Source organism: Cryptomeria japonica, unplaced genomic scaffold, assembly GCF_030272615.1.
Source record: "Cryptomeria japonica unplaced genomic scaffold, Sugi_1.0 HiC_scaffold_55, whole genome shotgun sequence".
Classification (NCBI taxonomy): Eukaryota; Viridiplantae; Streptophyta; class Pinopsida; order Cupressales; family Cupressaceae; genus Cryptomeria; species Cryptomeria japonica.
In genome coordinates, this window is record NW_026728877.1 from 97,501 (window position 1) to 117,500 (window position 20,000).

At 60.9% G+C, this 20,000-nt stretch overlaps 2 non-coding genes across 2 annotated transcripts; both read left to right on the top strand.

Moving 5' to 3' along the window:
* Positions 1–11,767: 11,767 nt before the first annotated feature.
* LOC131863078 (5S ribosomal RNA) lies at positions 11,768–11,886 on the top strand. Its single transcript, XR_009362013.1, has one exon. It is a non-coding gene; the product is annotated as a 5S ribosomal RNA (ribosomal RNA).
* A 5,915-nt stretch (positions 11,887–17,801) lies between these two features.
* Positions 17,802–17,920, top strand: LOC131863071 (5S ribosomal RNA). The gene has a single exon (XR_009362006.1). It is a non-coding gene; the product is annotated as a 5S ribosomal RNA (ribosomal RNA).
* The last annotated feature ends 2,080 nt before the right edge of the window (positions 17,921–20,000 follow it).

Genomic DNA, 20,000 nt, shown 5'->3' on the forward strand with positions numbered 1-20,000 from the left:
CGATACACAGATAGTTCCAAGGCGGCCGAGGAGCCTCACCGCATATCAATCGGGGTGCGAGGCGAGGGATGGGGCGGGAAGGCCCCAACGGCTAGACGGAAGAGGCTTCAGGGCCACCTCGGAATGCTCCAAGCATCGGACGCGCTTGGGGCGACTACCAGTGCCAACCCCTTATCCCGCGATGCGTCCGATACACAGATGGTTCCAAGGCGGCCGAGGAGCCTCACCGCATAGCAATCGGGGGTGCGAGGCGAGGGATGGGGCGGGAAGGCCCCAACGGCTAGACGGAAGAGGCTTCAGGGCCGCCTCGGAATGGTCCAAGCATCGGACGCGCTTGGGGCGACTACCAGTGACAACCCCTCATCCCGCGATGCGTCCGATACGAAGATGGTTCCAAGGCGGCCGAGGAGCCTCACCGCATAGCAATCGGGGTGCGAGGTGGGGGATGCGGCGAGATGGCCCCAACGGCTAGACGGAAGAGGCCACAGGGCCGCGTCGGAATAGTCCAAGCATCGGACGCGCTTGGGGCGACTACCAGTGACAACCCCTTATCCCGCGATGCGTCCGATACGAAGATAGTTCCAAGGCGGCCGAGGAGCCTCACCGCATAGCAATCCGGGTGCGAGGTGGGGGATGCGGCGAGATGGCCCCAACGGCTAGACGGAAGAGGCTGCAGGGCCGCCTCGGAATAGTCCAAGCATCGGACGCGCTTGGGGCGACTACCAGTGACAACCCCTTATCCCGCGATGCTTCCGATACGAAGACAGTTCCAAGGCGGCCGAGGAGCCTCACCGCATAGCAATGGGGGTGCGAGGTGAGGGATGCGGCGAGATGGCCCCAACGGCTAGACGGAAGAGGCCACAGGGCCGCCTCGGAATAGTCCAAGCATCGGACGCGCTTGGGGCGACTACCAGTGACAACCCCTTATCCCGCGATGCATCCGATACGAAGATAGTTCCCAGGCGGCCGAGGAGCCTCACCGCATAGCAATCGGGGTGCGAGGCGAGGGATGCGGCGAGATGGCCCCAAAGGGTAGACGGAAGAGGCTGCGGGGCCGCCTCGGAATAGTCCAAGCATCGAACGCGCTTGGGGCGACTACCACTGCCAACCCCTTATCCCGCGATGCGTCCGATACACAGATAGTTCCGAGGCGGCCGAGGAGCTGGGGGATGCGGCGAGATGGCCCCAACGGCTAGACGGAAGAGGCTGCAGGGCCGCCTCGGAATAGTCCAAGCATCGGACGCGCTTGGGGCGACTACCAGTGACAACCCCTTATCCCGCGATGCGTCCGATACACAGATAGTTCCGAGGCGGCCAAGGAGCCTCACCGCATAGCAATCGTGGTGCGAGGTGGGGGATGCAGCGAGATGGCCCCAACGGCTAGACGGAAGAGGCTGCAGGGCCGCCTCGGAATGGTCCAAGCATCGGACGCGCTTGGGGCGACTACCACTGCCAACCCCTTATCCCGCGATGCGTCCGATACACAGATAGTTCCAAGGCGGCCGAGGAGCCTCACCGAATAGCAATCGGGGTGCGAGGCGAGGGATGCGGCGAGAAAGCCCCAACGGCTAGAGGGAAGAGGCTTCAGGTCCGCCTCGGAATGGTCCAAGCATCGGACGCGCTTGGGGCGACTACCAGTGACAACCCCTTATCCCGCGACGCGTCCGATACACAGATAGTTCCAAGGCGGCCGAGGAGCCTCACCGCATAGCAATCGGGGTGCGAGGCGAGGGATGCGGCGAGAAGGACCCAACGGCTAGACGGAAGAGGCTTCAGGGCCGCCTCGGAATGGTCCAAGCATCGGACGCGCTTGGGGCGACTACCAGTGACAACCCCTTATCCCGCGACGCGTCCGATACACAGATAGTTCCAAGGCGGCCGAGGAGCCTCACCGCATAGCAATCGGGGTGCGAGGCGAGGGATGCGGCGAGAAGGACCCAACGGCTAGACGGAAGAGGCTTCAGGTCCGCCTCGGAATGGTCCAAGCATCGGACGCGCTTGGGGCGACTACCAGTGACAACCCCTTATCCCGCGACGCGTCCGATACACAGATAGTTCCAAGGCGGCCGAGGAGCCTCACCGCATAGCAATCGGGGTGCGAGGCGAGGGATGCGGCGAGAAGGACCCAACGGCTAGACGGAAGAGGCTTCAGGGCCGCCTCGGAATGGTCCAAGCATCGGACGCGCTTGGGGCGACTACCAGTGACAACCCCTTATCCCGCGATGCGTCCGATACACAGATAGTTCCAAGGCGGCCGAGGAGCCTCACCGCATAGCAATCGGGGTGCGAGGCGAGGGATGCGGCGAGAAGGACCCAACGGCTAGACGGAAGAGGCTTCAGGGCCGCCTCGGAATGGTCCAAGCATCGGACGCGCTTGGGGCGACTACCAGTGACAACCCCTTATCCCGCGACGCGTCCGATACACAGATAGTTCCAAGGCGGCCGAGGAGCCTCACCGCATAGCAATCGGGGTGCGAGGCGAGGGATGCGGCAAGAAGGACCCAACGGCTAGACGGAAGAGGCTTCAGGGCCGCCTCGGAATGGTCCAAGCATCGGACGCGCTTGGGGCGACTACCAGTGACAACCCCTTATCCCGCGACGCGTCCGATACACAGATAGTTCCAAGGCGGCCGAGGAGCCTCACCGCATAGCAATCGGGGTGCGAGGCGAGGGATGCGGCGAGAAGGACCCAACGGCTAGACGGAAGAGGCTTCAGGTCCGCCTCGGAATGGTCCAAGCATCGGACGCGCTTGGGGCGACTACCAGTGACAACCCCTTATCCCGCGACGCGTCCGATACACAGATAGTTCCAAGGCGGCCGAGGAGCCTCACCGCATAGCAATCGGGGTGCGAGGCGAGGGATGCGGCGAGAAGGACCCAACGGCTAGACGGAAGAGGCTTCAGGGCCGCCTCGGAATGGTCCAAGCATCGGACGCGCTTGGGGCGACTACCAGTGACAACCCCTTATCCCGCGACGCGTCCGATACACAGATAGTTCCAAGGCGGCCGAGGAGCCTCACCGCATAGCAATCGGGGTGCGAGGCGAGGGATGCGGCGAGAAGGACCCAACGGCTAGACGGAAGAGGCTTCAGGGCCGCCTCGGAATGGTCCAAGCATCGGACGCGCTTGGGGCGACTACCAGTGACAACCCCTTATCCCGCGATGCGTCCGATACACAGATAGTTCCAAGGCGGCCGAGGAGCCTCACCGCATAGCAATCGGGGTGCGAGGCGAGGGATGCGGCGAGAAGGACCCAACGGCTAGACGGAAGAGGCTTCAGGGCCGCCTCGGAATGGTCCAAGCATCGGACGCGCTTGGGGCGACTACCAGTGACAACCCCTTATCCCGCGACGCGTCCGATACACAGATAGTTCCAAGGCGGCCGAGGAGCCTCACCGCATAGCAATCGGGGTGCGAGGCGAGGGATGCGGCGAGAAGGACCCAACGGCTAGACGGAAGAGGCTTCAGGGCCGCCTCGGAATGGTCCAAGCATCGGACGCGCTTGGGGCGACTACCAGTGACAACCCCTTATCCCGCGACGCGTCCGATACACAGATAGTTCCAAGGCGGCCGAGGAGCCTCACCGCATAGCAATCGGGGTGCGAGGCGAGGGATGCGGCGAGAAGGACCCAACGGCTAGACGGAAGAGGCTTCAGGGCCGCCTCGGAATGGTCCAAGCATCGGACGCGCTTGGGGCGACTACCAGTGACAACCCCTTATCCCGCGACGCGTCCGATACACAGATAGTTCCAAGGCGGCCGAGGAGCCTCACCGCATAGCAATCGGGGTGCGAGGCGAGGGATGCGGCGAGAAGGACCCAACGGCTAGACGGAAGAGGCTTCAGGGCCGCCTGGGAATGGTCCATGCATCGCACGCGCTTGGGGCGACTACCAGTGACAACCCCTTATCCCGCGACGCGTCCGATACACAGATAGTTCCAAGGCGGCCGAGGAGCCTCACCGCATAGCAATCGGGGTGCGAGGCGAGGGATGCGGCGAGAAGGACCCAACGGCTAGACGTAAGAGGCTTCAGGGCCGCCTCGGAATGGTCCAAGCATCGGACGCGCTTGGGGCGACTACCAGTGACAACCCCTTATCCCGCGACGCGTCCGATACACAGATAGTTCCAAGGCGGCCGAGGAGCCTCACCGCATAGCAATCGGGGTGCGAGTCGAGGGATGCGGCGAGAAGGACCCAACGGCTAGACGGAAGAGGCTTCAGGGCCGCCTCGGAATGGTCCAAGCATCGGACGCGCTTGGGGCGACTACCAGTGACAACCCCTTATCCCGCGATGCGTCTGATACACAGATAGTTCCAAGGCGGCCGAGGAGCCTCACCGCATAGCAATCGGGGTGCGAGGCAAGGGATGCGGCGAGAAGGACCCAACGGCTAGACGGAAGAGGCTTCAGGGCCGCCTCGGAATGGTCCAAGCATCGGACGCGCTTGGGGCGACTACCGTTGCCAACCCCTTATCCCGCGATGCGTCTGATACACAGATAGTTCCGAGGCGGCCGAGGAGCCTCACCGCATAGCAATCGGGTTGCGAGGCAGATTATTGGGAAGGGAACCCCCTGGGATGCGGCTCAAGCAGTGCCCAAAGGGACTGGAATGCGGAATCACATCGAGAGACCCAAATGCTATACGAGGGCTCAAATCGAATTATCGATTTGGCCACGACATGGACGCATCGGAACGACTACCTTTGCCGAACCACTCGCAATTGCATCCATACCGAAACCAATAGACATTTCCGTTAGAGCCCTCGCATAGCATTCGGGAATCTCGCATGCCCCTCTAAATCGACCAATGCTGGCGCTCAACGAAAATCCGAGCGCTACCACCGTTCGAGCGCCAGCATTGGTCAAGTTAGAGGGGCACGGGGGAGAATGCTCCAGTCAACACCTCCCCTATATAAGTTATTTGTCCGATTCTCGCACAACCGTAGTCTGCCTCGTCGAATCAAACAACGGTCCCAGATTCCGACTTCCGTTCCGTAGAGACCCAAAAGCTAGATGGAGGCTCGCAAGAAAGAGAGTCGGCGCATAGCAATCGGGTTTCTCGAACGTTTAGGGACCGAGCTCACTTGCGGATAGGGCAAAATCCGCCAAGCAACCCAAAAGCTAGACGGGGGCTCGAATCGAATCGCCTAGGCGGCCACAACAACGACGTGTTGGATCGACTACCAGTGCCAAACCATTCAGCAAGACTAGTCTGTGTCGAGGCCGGATAGAGATTCTCAGAGAGCGCCCGTATAGCATTTAGGAGACCTGCCGCGTCCCTCACACTCGACAAATGGTGGTGCACGTTTATAAATCCGAGCGATCCCAACCCTTTCAAGCACCAACATCGGTCGAGATAGAGGGGCACGGAGGGGGCTGCGTGAGACAACACAGTCCCCTATATAAGTTATTTGTCCGATTCTCACACATCCGAAGAATGGTCATCAAATCGGACAACAGCCCAAACTTCCGACTTCCGTCCCAGAAAGCCCAAGAGCTATCTAAAACGTTCATGGCCGGAACTCGATCGCGGCTATACCAGTCCGCCAAGCAACCCAAAAGCTAGACTGGAGCTCTAGTCGAATCACCTCTGTGGCCATTGCAAGGACGTGTTGGAGCGACTACCATTGCCGAACCATTCCGCAGGTCGAGTCCATACCAAGGCCGCATAGAGATTCACGATGAGCTCCTGCATAGCAATCAGGAGACTTGCCGTGTCCATCACAATCGATAAATCCTGGTGCAAGATTTTTGCATCCGAGCGCTCCAACCAGTCGAGCACCAGCATCAATCGACATAAACGGGCACGGGGGGAGGATGCTCGAGAACACTACCTCCCCTATATAAGTTATTTGTCCGATTCTCAAGCAGCCGAAGTCTGGTCATCGAATCGGGTCAAAGACCACAACTTCCGACTTTACCCACAATGCAAGTCATCGAATCGAACATCGGCCCCCGAGTCGGACTCCATGCGTATGTCAGGTCATCGGACCCAAATTCCGCCTTCCTGCGCATGGCGGGCCATCAATATCAACTCGGTCATCGGACCCAAACTCCGCCTTTCTGCGCATGGCACGCCTTCAAATCGGTCATCGGACCCAAATTCCGCCTTCCTGTGCATGGCGGGCCATCAACATCAACTCGGTCATCGGACCCAAATTCCGCCTTTCTGCGCATGGCACGCCATCAACTCGGTCATCGGACCCAAATTCCGCCTTCCTGCGCATGGCAGGTCATCGGACACAAATTCAGACCTCGCCAATATGCCTACGTATCGAATCGGTCATCGGACCCAACTTCCGACTTCATCCATACTGTAGGGTCTTTGAGGTTGGCGCGGTGCGCTCAACCCGGGGAGTCGACCCATCGAAGCATACACCTCCCCTATATAAGCTATTTGTCCGATTCCCACACCTGTGTAGTTTGCACCTCTGACCAGGACATCGACCCCAACTTCCGAACTCGACTGCAACGACGGCACCAGCGCCTTGGTGCGCACCTTGCGACGCACAGTCCCAACATTCGCCTTCCTGCACATGGCAGGTCATCGGACCCAAATTCCGACCTCGCGAGTATGCCTACATATCGAATCGGTCATCGGACACAACTTCCGACTTCATCCATACCGTAGGGTCTTTGAGGTTGGCGCGGTGCGCTCAACCCGGGGAGTCGACCCAACGAAGCATACACCTCCCCTATATAAGCTATTTGTCCGATTCCCACACCTGTGTAGTTTGCACCTCCGATCAGGACATCGACCCCAACTTCCGAACTCGCCTGCAACGACCGAACCAGCGCCTTGGTGCGCACCTTGCAACGCACAGTGCCAACATTCGCCTTCCTGCACATGGCAGGTCATCGGACCCAAATTCCGACCTCGCGAGTATGCCTACATATCGAATCGGTCATCGGACCCAACTTCCGACTTCATCCATACCGTAGGGTCTTTGAGGTTGGCGCGGTGCGCTCAACCCGGGGAGTCGACCCAACGAAGCATACACCTCCCCTATATAAGCTATTTGTCCGATTCCCACACCTGTGTAGCTTGCACCTCCGATCAGGACATCGACCCCAACTTCCGAACTCGACTAAAAAGACCGCACCAGCACCTTGGTGTGCACCTTGCAACGCACAGTGCCAACATTCGCCTTCCTGCACATGGCAGGTCATCGGACCCAAATTCCGACCTCATGAGCATACCTACTAATCGAATCGGTCATCGGACCCAACTTCCGACTTCATCCATACCGTAGGGTCTTTGAGGTTGGCGCGGTGCGCTCAACCTGGGGAGTCGACCCATCGAAGCATACACCTCCCCTATATAAGCTATTTGTCCGATTCCGACACCTGTGTAGTTTGCACCTCCGCTCAGGACATCGACCCCAACTTCCGAACTCGCCTGCAACGACCGAACCAGCGCCTTGGTGCGCACCAAAAGTGCGCACTTTTGGAGGGCACTTTTGTGCGCTCCAAAGGTGCGCACTTTTGGAGGGCACTTTTGTGCGCTCCAAAGGTGCGCACTTTTGGAGGGCACTTTTTGGAGGGCACTTTTGTGCGCTCCAAAGGTGCGCACTTTTGGAGGGCACTTTTTGGAGGGCACTTTTCTGCGCTCCAAAGGTGCGCACTTTTGGAGGGCACTTTTTGGAGGGCACTTTTCTGCGCTCCAAAGGTGCGCACTTTTGGAGGGCACTTTTTGGAGGGCACTTTTCTGCGCTCCAAAGGTGCGCACTTTTGGAGGGCACTTTTTGGAGGGCACTTTTCTGCGCTCCAAAGGTGCGCACTTTTGGAGGGCACTTTTGTGCACTCCAAAGGTGCACACTTTTGGAGGGCACTTTTTGGAGGGCACTTTTCTGCACTCCAAAGGTGCGCACTTTTGGAGGGCACTTTTTGGAGGGCACTTTTGTGCGCTCCAAAGGTGCGCACTTTTGGAGGGCACTTTTTGGAGGGCACTTTTGTGCGCTCCAAAGGTGCGCACTTTTGGAGGGCACTTTTGTGCACTCCAAAGGTGCGCACTTTTGGAGGGCACTTTTCCTGCGCTCCAAAGGTGCACACCTAGGTGAGCACCTTCGACCACACCTTGTAGCACACCAAACTCTGACTTTCGACTTCATCCGCAATGCAGGGTCTTTGAGGTTGGCGCAATGCGCACAACCAGGGGAGTCGACCCATCAAACCCAACACCTCCCCTATATAAGCTATTTGTCTGATTCTCATACATGCGTAGCCTGCAGGAGCAATTAGGACATCGACCCCAACTTTCGGCTTCTAAACGAAAACAAGGTCTTTGAGGTTGGTGTAATGCGAACAACTAGGGGAGTCAACCCATCAAACCCAACACCTCCCCTATATAAGCTATTTGTCTGATTCTCATACATGTGTAGTCTACAGGAGCAATTAGGACATCGACCCCAACTTTTGACTTCTTAACGAAAACAAGGTCTTTGAGGTTGACGTAATGCGCACAACCAGGGGAGTCGACCCATCAAACCCAACACCTCCCCTATATAAGCTATTTGTCCGATTCTCATACATGTGTAGCCTACAGGAGCCATTAGGACATTGACCCCAACTTTTGACTTCTTAACGAAAACAAGGTCTTTGAGGTTGGCGTAATGCGCACAACCAAGGGAGTTGACCCATCAAACCCAACACCTCCCCTATATAAGCTATTTGTCTGATTCTCATACATGTGTAGCCTGCAACAACGATTAGGACATCCACCCCAACTTCTGAATTCGTCTGCGTTGACCGCACCAAAGGTGCACGCCTTGGTGCTCACCAAAATCCGACTTCCGACTTCTTCTGCTATGCGGGGTCTTTGAGGTTGGCGCAGTGCGCACAACCAGGGGAGTCAACCCACCGAATGCAACACCTCCCCTATATAAGCTATTTGTCTGATTCTCATACATGCGTAGACTGCAGCAATGATTAGGACATCCACCCCAACTTTTGACTTCTTAAACAAGACAGGGTCTTTGAAGTTGGTGCAGTGCACACAACCAGGGGAGTCGACCCATCAAACGCAACACCTCCCCTATATAAAGCTATTTGTCCGATTCTCATACGTGTAGTCTGCAGCAGCGATTAGGACATCGACCCCAACTTCCGAATTCGTTTGCATTGACCGCACCAAAGGTGCACGCCTTGGTGTGCACCTTGGAGTGCACTTTGGTGCTCACCTCGGTGCACACTTTGGTGTGCACCTCGGTGTGCACCAAAGGTGCGCACCTTGGAGCGCACCAAAGGTGTACACTTTGGAGCGCACCACATAGGGTCTTTGAGAGGTTGGCGCAGTGCGCACACCAAGGTGGGTGTTGAGGTGCGTGCCGAGGTGGGTGGGTGCTAGGGTGCGCTCCATGGTGGGTGCCAGGGTGGGTGCGTGCTAGGGTGGATTCCAAAGAGGGTCATAGGGTGGGTGCCAAGGTGGGTTGGTGATATAGTGGGTTCAAAGGTGGGTACTAGGGTGGGTTCCAAGGTGGGTCACAAGTTGGGTGCCAGGATGCGTGGGTGTTAGGTTGGGTGCCAAGGTGGGCTCCTGCGTGGGTGGGTGCTAGGGTGGGTTTCAAGGTGGACGCGAGGGCGGGTGCCAAGGTGGGTAACAAGTTGGGTGTTAGGATGGGTGAGTGCTAGAGTGGGTGCCAAGGTGGGTGGGTGCTAAGGTGGATGCCAAGGTGGTTCACAGGGTGGGTGGGTTCTAGGGTGAGTTCCAAGGTGGGTCACAGGTTTAGTGCTAGGGTGCGTGTCAAGGCGGGTGTCGAGGTGCCTGGGTGCTAGGGTGTGGATGCCAATGTGGGTCATAGGGTGGGTACTAGGGTGGGCTGCAATGTGGGTGCCAAGGTGGGTAACATGCTCGGTTGGTTCTAAATTGGGTGTCAGGGTGGGTGTGCACCCACCTTGCCCGAGGTGGGTGCCAAGGTGCCAGTGTGGGTGGGTGCTAAGGTGGATGCCAAGGTGGGTGAGAAGGTGGGTGATAGGTTGAGTGGTAGGATGGGTGGGTGCCAAGATGGGTCACAGGGTGGGTGCAAGGGTGGGTAGGTGCTAGGGTTGGTGTCAGGGTGGGTGGGTGCTAGGTTGGGTTCCAAGGTGGGTGCGAGGGTGAGTGTCAAGGTGGGTCACAGGTTAGGTGCTAGGATGGGTGAGTGCTAGGGTGCAAAGGTGCCAGGGTGGGTGCTAGGATGGGTCGATGCTAGGGTGAGTGGCAAGGTGGGTCCACAAGTGTCAAGGTGGGTGCCGAGGTGGGTGCCAACTTGGGTTCCAAGGTGGGTGCCAAGTGGGCGACTGCTATGGTGGATGCCAAGGTGGGTCACGGGGTGGGTGCCAAGTTGCTAGGTTGTGTTCCAAGGTGGGTGCCAACGTGGCTGCTAGGGTGCGTGGGTTAAAGGGTGTGTCACAACGTGGGTGCCAGGATGGGTGCGCACCCACACTGGCCAAGACGGGTGCAAGGTTGGGTTCCAAGCCCGGTCACAGGCTGGGTGCTAGGATGGGTGGGTGCCAAGGTGGGCACCAGGGTGGGTGCACCCACCCTGGCCAAGGTGGGTCACGGGGTGGGTCCTAGGGTGGGTAACAGGGTGGGTACTAAGGTGCGTGCCAAGGTGGGTCATGGGGTGGGTGCCAAGGTGGGCACCAGGGTGGGTGTGCACCAACCCTAGCCAGGGTAGGTCACGGGGTGGTTGTCGGGGTGGGCGTCAAGGAGCCAAGGTGGGTGGCAAGTAGCCAAGTTGCGTGCCAAGGTGGGTGTCGGGGTGGGTGCCAAGGATCCAAGGTGGGTGCCAAGGAACCAAGGTGGGTGTCTGGGTGGGTGCCGAGGTGGGAGCCAGGGTGGGTCCCAAGGTGAGTGCAAAGGTGGGTGCCAGGGTCAAGGTGAGTGCCAATGTGGGTTCCAAGGTGCCAGGGTCAGGGTGAGTGCCAATGTGGGTTCAAAGGTGCTAAGTTGGGTGCGAGGTTGGGTGCGAGGGTGGGTGGGTGCCAAGGTGTGCTAGGTGGAAGCCCGGGTGGGTCGGCATCCCATGGGTGTCGAGTTGGGTGCCTGATGGGTGCTTCTTGTCAAGTTTTAGTCGTCGGGACTCATTTCGAGCCTTAGAGGTCGTTTCTTGTCCGGTTGCCCTGTCTTCGACCTGGGAACCCAATTTTGGTCCTCGGGTCCCATTTTTTTTTGTCTCGCATCCCACTTTTGGCCTGTGGCCTTTTCGGGGTCGATTCTCGTTTTGGGCATCAGAGCATGTTTCTTCTCCTAAAACCCAATATTTGTTTATTAAGTCTCGGAACACATTTTTGTTCTCGTGGACCCATCATGGGTCTTGGAACGCATTTGTGGTCCTTGGGTCCCATTTTGCATCCCGAAACTTGTGTTTTGGTGCTTGATCCCTATTTTGGGTGCCCACCTTGCACCAAGTGCGCACCCGGGGCAAACCGAGCGCCTTGGTGCACCGGGGCAAGATCGAGCGTGCACCCGAGGCGCCCCGAACATGCACCAAGGTGCACTCGGCCCACATGTGAGCGCAGGTCGTTGCGCCCGAGGTGGTGTGTGGGCACCGCGTTGCAGACGGGACACTGCACGCACACGACGCCCCGTCCAGGTGCACGCACGTAGGCCGGGCCGGGTGCACACCCGACGCCCTAGCAAGGTGCGCGCACCCGGGCAGGGCTCACACTTGGCGAACGGGGCGCACTTCGCGAGGGAGGGTGTGCACCTCGACGGGGGTGGGTGGCCGGGGTGGATTCGCACGTGGGTCGCGGTTTGCTAAGTACACACTGCGACAAGCTCATAACGGGTGCGATCATACCAGCGTTAGTGCACCGGATCCCATCAGAACTCCGCAGTTAAGCGCGCTTGGGCCGGAGTAGTACTAGGATGGGTGACCTCCCGGGAAGTCCCGGTGTTGCACCCTTTCTTAGTTTTTCGCCGGGCGTCGCAATGCTATTTGAATAAACCTTTTGCCCGTTTGCGTTCTCGTCGGGGCCGGGCCGGGCCGGGGTGCGCTGCCCGCACTACCGCGCGCGCGGGGGCGACACCGAGCGCGCACCCGAGGCGCCCCGAGCACACAGGCCACGGTGCAACCCGGGCGTTGTGCGCGCACCCCGGTGCGCCCGAGGTGCTGCGCGCGCACCCAGGTGAAATCGGTGTGCACCTCGGCCAGTGCGCGCTCGGTCGAGTCGCGCACGTTGGCCAAGGTGCACGGTGATGTTTCTTACTCTAAGGTTCCGCACCAGACGCCCGGGACAGGTGAGCGAAGCTGGGCGGGGCCGGGTGCGCGGCCGGGGCAGGTGCACGCAGCTGGAGAGAGCTTTGGAGCACACCAGAGGTGCGCACCTTGGAGCACACTTCGGAGCGCACCAATGATGCGCTCCATTCAAAAGTTTCCTGAAAAGGCAAAAAAAGTTGAGATTATAGAATTTCCCACTTGAGAGATTGTAAAAAAAAAAAATTTAAAATGAAGGAAACGCGGGTGCCAAGGTGTGCGCGCCCGGGTGCGCAGCCCAGCCAAGGTGTGCGCACCAAGGCGCCCACCCTGGCGAAGGTGCACGCAAGGTGCGCACCCGAGGCAAACCGGACAATTAACCCAACTTTCGACTTCGCGCGCACCTGCGCACCTTGGAGCGCACTTCGGAGCGCTCCTTGTTGCGCACCAATCTTGGGCACCTCGGAGTGCACCATGGCGCCCACCAAGGTGCGCACCCGGGGCAAACCGAGCTCCGACTTCGTGCGCACCTTGGAGCGCACGAAAGGTGCGCACCATGGCGCCCACCAAGGTGCGCAGCCCAGCCAAGGCGTGCGCATCAAGGTGCGCACCCTGGCGAAGGTGCGCACCCGGGGCAAACCGAGCTCCGACTTCGTGCGCACCTTGGAGCGCACAAAGGGTGCGCAACCCAGCCAAGGTGTGCGCACCCCGGGCAAACCGAGCTCCGAATCGTGCGCACCTTGGAGCACACTTCGGAGCCCTCCTTGGTGCGCACCGATGTTGCGCACCTCGGAGCGCACCCGGGGAAAACAATGCAATTAACCCGACTTTCGACTTCGTGGGCACCTCGGAGCGCTCTCGGGTTCGCACCTCGGAGCACACCGAGGTGCGCACCTTTGATGCGCTGCCTTCACCAATTTCCAGAAAAGGCAAGAAAACATTGAGAAGGTGTGCGCACCGAGGTGCCCACCCTGGCGAAGGTGCACGCGAGGTGCGCACCCGGGGCAAACCGGGCTCCGACTTCGTGCACGCCATGCTGCGCACCTTGGAGGGCCATGGTGCGCACCTTGGAGCACACTTCGGAGCGCTCAATGGTGCCCAACCCAGCCAAGGTGCCCACCGCGGCGAAGGTGCACGCGAGGTGCGCACCCGGGGCAAACCGGGCTCCGACTTCGTGCACGCCGCACCTTGGAGCACACTTCGGAGCGCTCCTTGGTGCGCACCAGGGCGCGCAACCCAGCCGAGGTGCCCACCCCGGCGAAGGTGCACGCGGGGTGCGCACCCGAGGCAAACCGGGCTCCGACTTCGTGCACGCCATGGTGCCCACCGCGGCGAAGGTGCACGCGAGGTGCGCACCCGGGGCAAACCGGGCTCCGACTTCGTGCACGCCGCACCTTGGAGCACACTTCGGAGCGCTCCTTGGTGCGCACCAGGGCGCGCAACCCAGCCGAGGTGCCCACCCCGGCGAAGGTGCACGCGAGGTGCGCACCCGGGGCAAACCGGGCTCCGACTTCGTGCACGCCATGGTGCCCACCGCGGCGAAGGTGCACGCGAGGTGCGCACCCGGGGCAAACCGGGCTCCGACTTCGTGCACGCCGCACCTTGGAGCACACTTCGGAGCGCTCCTTGGTGCGCACCATGGTGCCCACCAGGGCGCGCAACCCCGCCGAAGGTGCACGCGAGGTGCGCACCCGGGGCAAACCGGGCTCCGACTTCGTGCACGCCGCACCTTGGAGCACACTTCGGAGCGCTCCTTGGTGCGCACCAGGGCGCGCAACCCCGCCGAAGGTGCACGCGAGGTGCGCACCCGGGGCAAACCGGGCTCCGACTTCGTGCACGCCATGGTGCGCACCAGGGTGCCCACCGCGGCGAAGGTGCGCACCCGGGGCAAACCGGGCTCCGACTTCGTGCACGCCGCACCTTGGAGCACACTTCGGAGCGCTCCTTGGTGCGCACCAGGGCGCGCAACCCAGCCGAGGTGCCCACCCCGGCGAAGGTGCACGCGAGGTGCGCACCCGGGGCAAACCGGGCTCCGACTTCGTGCACGCCATGGTGCCCACCGCGGCGAAGGTGCGCACCCGGGGCAAACCGGGCTAGGACTTCGTGCACGCCGCACCTTGGAGCACACTTCGGAGCGCTCCTTGGTGCGCACCATGGTGCCCACCAGGCCGCGCAACCCAGCCAAGGTGTGCGCACCAAGGTGCACGCGAGGTGCGCACCCGGGGCAAACCGGGGTCCGGCTTCGTGCACGCCGCACCTTGGAGCACACATCGGGGCGCTCCCGGGTTCGCACCGGCGTTGCGCACCGTGGTGGGCACCTCGGAGCGCACCGTGGTGGGCACCTCGGAGCACACCAAGGTGGGCAGCGAGGTGCGCACCTTTGATGCGATGCCTTCACTAATTTCCATAAAAGGCAAAAGAAAACGAGATTTTAAAATTTCCGTTTTGAAAGATAGTGAGAAAAAGGGAATGCTGGTGCCATCTTGAGCCCGCCCTGGTGCGCAGCCCAGCCAAGGTGTGCGCACCAAGGTGCCCACCCTGGCGAAGGTGCGCGCCCGGGCAATTAACCCAACTTCCAACTTCGCGCGCGCCAGGGTGGGAGCGCACCCAACAACCGGGCCTGGGAAGAGCCAATGCGAGAAACCCCACCAAACGCTCTGACAAAAAAAGAGGGGGCGCTCCAGTAACCCCGCTTCGGAGCGCACCCTGGGCAAACCCAGCCAGGGTGCCCACCCCGGCCAAGGTGCAGGCGAGGTGCGCACCCGGGGCAAACCGGGCTCCGACAACGTGCACGCCGCACCTTGGAGCACACTTCGTAGCGCTCCCGGGTGCGCACCTCAGAGCACACCAAGGTGGGCAGCGAGGTGCGCACCTTTGATGCGCTGCCTTCACTAATTTCCAGAAAAGGCAAAAAAAAGAGGAGATTTTAAAATTTCCGTTTTGAAAGATAGTGAAAAAAACGGAACGCGGGTGCCATCTTGAGCCCGCCCGGGTGCACAGCCCAGGTAAGGTGCCCACCCTGGCAAAGGTGCGCACCCGGGCAATTAACCCTACTTCCGACTTCGTGCGCGCCAGGGTGGCAACCGGGCCTGGGAAGAGCCAATGCGAGAAACCCCACCAAACGCTCCGACAAAAAAAGAGGCGGCGCTCCAATAACCCCGCTTCGGAGCGCAGCCGGGGCAAACCCAGCCAAGGTGCCCACCCCGACGAAGGTGCACGCGAGGTGCGCACCCGGGGCAAACCGGGCTCCGACAACGTGCACGCAGCACCTTGGAGCACACTTCGAAGCACTCCCGGGTGCCCACCGGCGTTGCGCACCGTGGTGGGCAGCGAGGTGCGCACCTTTGATGCGCTGCCTTCACTAATTTCCAGAAAAGGCAAAAAAAAATGAGATTTTAAAATTTCCGTTTTGAAAGATAGTGAAAAAAACGGAACGCGGGTGCCATCTTGAGCCCGCCCTGGTGCGCAGCCCAGGCAAGGCATGCGCACCAAGGTGCCCACCCGCGGTGCACACCCGGGGCAAACCGGGCTCCGACTTCGTGCAGGCCGCACCTTGGAGCACACTTCGGAGCGCTCCTTGGTGCGCACCATGGTGCCCACCAGGGCGCACCCGGGGCAAACCGGGCTCCGACTTCGTGCACGCCGCACCTTGGAGCACACATCGGAGCGCTCCCAGGTTCGCACCAGCGTTGCGCACCTTTGATGCGCTGCCTTCACTAATTTCCAGAAAAGGCAAAAAAAAACGATATTTTAAAATTTCCGTTCTGAAAGATAGTGAAAAAAACGGAACGCGGGTGCCATCTTGAGCCCTTCCTGGTGCGCAGCCCAGGCAAGTTGTGCGCACCAAGGTGCCCACCCTGGCGGAGGTGCGCGCCCGGGGCAAACCGGGCTCCGACTTCGTGCACTGCATGGTGCCCACCAAGGCGCGCAACCCAGCCAAGGTGCCCACCGCAGCGAAGGTGCACGCGAGGTGCGCACCCGAGGTGCACACCCGGGGCAAACCGAGCTCCGACTTCGTGCACGCCGCACCTTGGAGCACACTTCAGAGCGCTCCTTGGTGCGCACCAGGGCGCGCAACCCAGCCAAGGTGCTCACCCCGGCGAAGGTGCACGCGAGGTGCGCACCCGGGGCAAGCCGGGCTCGGACTTCGTGCACGCCGCACCTTGGAGCACACATCGGAGCGCTCCCGGGTTCGCACCAGCATTGCGCACCTTTGATGCGCTGCCTTCACTAATTTCCAGAAAAGGCAAAAAAAAAAAAAAAACGAGATTTTAAAATTTCCGTTTTGAAAGATAGTGAAAAAAACGGAACGCGGGTGCCATCTTGAGCCCGCCCTGGTGTGCAGCCCAGGCAAGTTGTGCGCACCAAGGCACCCACCCTGGCCAAGGTGGGTCACGGGGTGGGTCCTAGGGTGGGTAACGGGGTGGGTACTAAGGTGCGTGCCAAGGTGGGTCATGGGGTGGGTGCCAAGGTGGGCACCAGGGTGGGTGTGCACCAACCCTAGCCAGGGTAGGTCACGGGGTGGTTGTCGGGGTGGGCGTCAAGGAGCCAAGGTGGGTGGCAAGTAGCCAAGTTGCGTGCCAAGGTGGGTGTCGGGGTGGGTGCCAAGGATCCAAGGTGGGTGCCAAGGAACCAAGGTGGGTGTCTGGGTGGGTGCCGAGGTGGGAGCCAGGGTGGGTCCCAAGGTGAGTGCAAAGGTGGGTGCCAGGGTCAAGGTGAGTGCCAATGTGGGTTCCAAGGTGCCAGGGTCAGGGTGAGTGCCAATGTGGGTTCAAAGGTGCTAAGTTGGGTGCGAGGTTGGGTGCGAGGGTGGGTGGGTGCCAAGGTGTGCTAGGTGGAAGCCCGGGTGGGTCGGCATCCCATGGGTGTCGAGTTGGGTGCCTGATGGGTGCTTCTTGTCAAGTTTTAGTCGTCGGGACTCATTTCGAGCCTTAGAGGTCGTTTCTTGTCCGGTTGCCCTGTCTTCGACCTGGGAACCCAATTTTGGTCCTCGGGTCCCATTTTTTTTTGTCTCGCATCCCACTTTTGGCCTGTGGCCTTTTCGGGGTCGATTCTCGTTTTGGGCATCAGAGCATGTTTCTTCTCCTAAAACCCAATATTTGTTTATTAAGTCTCGGAACACATTTTTGTTCTCGTGGACCCATCATGGGTCTTGGAACGCATTTGTGGTCCTTGGGTCCCATTTTGCATCCCGAAACTTGTGTTTTGGTGCTTGATCCCTATTTTGGGTGCCCACCTTGCACCAAGTGCGCACCCGGGGCAAACCGAGCGCCTTGGTGCACCGGGGCAAGATCGAGCGTGCACTCGAGGCGCCCCGAACATGCACCAAGGTGCACTCGGCCCACATGTGAGCGCAGGTCGTTGCGCCCGAGGTGGTGTGTGGGCACCGCGTTGCAGACGGGACACTGCACGCACACGACGCCCCGTCCAGGTGCACGCACGTAGGCCGGGCCGGGTGCACACCCGACGCCCTAGCAAGGTGCGCGCACCCGGGCAGGGCTCACACTTGGCGAACGGGGCGCACTTCGCGAGGGAGGGTGTGCACCTCGACGGGGGTGGGTGGCCGGGGTGGATTCGCACGTGGGTCGCGGTTTGCTAAGTACACACTGCGACAAGCTCATAACGGGTGCGATCATACCAGCGTTAGTGCACCGGATCCCATCAGAACTCCGCAGTTAAGCGCGCTTGGGCCGGAGTAGTACTGGGATGGGTGACCTCCCGGGAAGTCCCGGTGTTGCACCCTTTTTTAGTTTTTCGCCGGGCGTCGCAATGCTATTTGAATAAACCTTTTGCCCGTTTGCGTTCTCGTCGGGGCCGGGCCGGGCCGGGGTGCGCTGCCCGCACTACCGCGCGCGCGGGGGGCGACACCGAGCGCGCACCCGAGGCGCCCCGAGCACACAGGCCACGGTGCAACCCGGGCGTTGTGCGCGCACCCCGGTGCGCCCGAGGTGCTGCGCGCGCACCCAGGTGAAATCGGTGTGCACCTCGGCCAGTGCGCGCTCGGTCGAGTCGCGCACGTTGGCCAAGGTGCACGGTGATGTTTCTTACTCTAAGGTTCCGCACCAGACGCCCGGGACAGGTGAGCGAAGCTGGGCGGGGCCGGGTGCGCGGCCGGGGCAGGTGCACGCAGCTAGAGAGAGCTTTGGAGCACACCAGAGGTGCGCACCTTGGAGCACACTTCGGAGCGCACCAATGATGCGCTCCATTCAAAAGTTTCCTGAAAAGGCAAAAAAAGTTGAGATTATAGAATTTCCCACTTGAGAGATTGTAAAAAAAAAAAATTTAAAATGAAGGAAACGCGGGTGCCAAGGTGTGCGCGCCCGGGTGCGCAGCCCAGCCAAGGTGTGCGCACCAAGGCGCCCACCCTGGCGAAGGTGCACGCAAGGTGCGCACCCGAGGCAAACCGGACAATTAACCCAACTTTCGACTTCGCGCGCACCTGCGCACCTTGGAGCGCACTTCGGAGCGCTCCTTGGTGCGCACCAATCTTGGGCACCTCGGAGTGCACCATGGCGCCCACCAAGGTGCGCACCCGGGGCAAACCGAGCTCCGACTTCGTGCGCACCTTGGAGCGCACGAAAGGTGCGCACCATGGCGCCCACCAAGGTGCGCAGCCCAGCCAAGGCGTGCGCATCAAGGTGCGCACCCTGGCGAAGGTGCGCACCCGGGGCAAACCGAGCTCCGACTTCGTGCGCACCTTGGAGCGCACAAAGGGTGCGCAACCCAGCCAAGGTGTGCGCACCCCGGGCAAACCGAGCTCCGAATCGTGCGCACCTTGGAGCACACTTCGGAGCCCTCCTTGGTGCGCACCGATGTTGCGCACCTCGGAGCGCACCCGGGGAAAACAATGCAATTAACCCGACTTTCGACTTCGTGGGCACCTCGGAGCGCTCTCGGGTTCGCACCTCGGAGCACACCGAGGTGCGCACCTTTGATGCGCTGCCTTCACCAATTTCCAGAAAAGGCAAGAAAACATTGAGAAGGTGTGCGCACCGAGGTGCCCACCCTGGCGAAGGTGCACGCGAGGTGCGCACCCGGGGCAAACCGGGCTCCGACTTCGTGCACGCCATGCTGCGCACCTTGGAGGGCCATGGTGCGCACCTTGGAGCACACTTCGGAGCGCTCAATGGTGCCCAACCCAGCCAAGGTGCCCACCGCGGCGAAGGTGCACGCGAGGTGCGCACCCGGGGCAAACCGGGCTCCGACTTCGTGCACGCCGCACCTTGGAGCACACTTCGGAGCGCTCCTTGGTGCGCACCAGGGCGCGCAACCCAGCCGAGGTGCCCACCCCGGCGAAGGTGCACGCGGGGTGCGCACCCGGGGCAAACCGGGCTCCGACTTCGTGCACGCCATGGTGCCCACCGCGCCAAGGTGCACGCGAGGTGCGCACCCGGGGCAAACCGGGCTCCGACTTCGTGCACGCCGCACCTTGGAGCACACTTCGGAGCGCTCCTTGGTGCGCACCAGGGCGCGCAACCCAGCCGAGGTGCCCACCCCGGCGAAGGTGCACGCGAGGTGCGCACCCGGGGCAAACCGGGCTCCGACTTCGTGCACGCCATGGTGCCCACCGCGGCGAAGGTGCACGCGAGGTGCGCACCCGGGGCAAACCGGGCTCCGACTTCGTGCACGCCGCACCTTGGAGCACACTTCGGAGCGCTCCTTGGTGCGCACCATGGTGCCCACCAGGGCGCGCAACCCCACCAAACGCTCGGACAAAAAAAGAGGGGCCGCTCCAATAACCCCACTTCGGAGCGCACCAGAAACCCCACTGGACGCTTGGGCAAAAAAGTAATGCGCACCCGAAGCCCCTACCCAGAAATCCC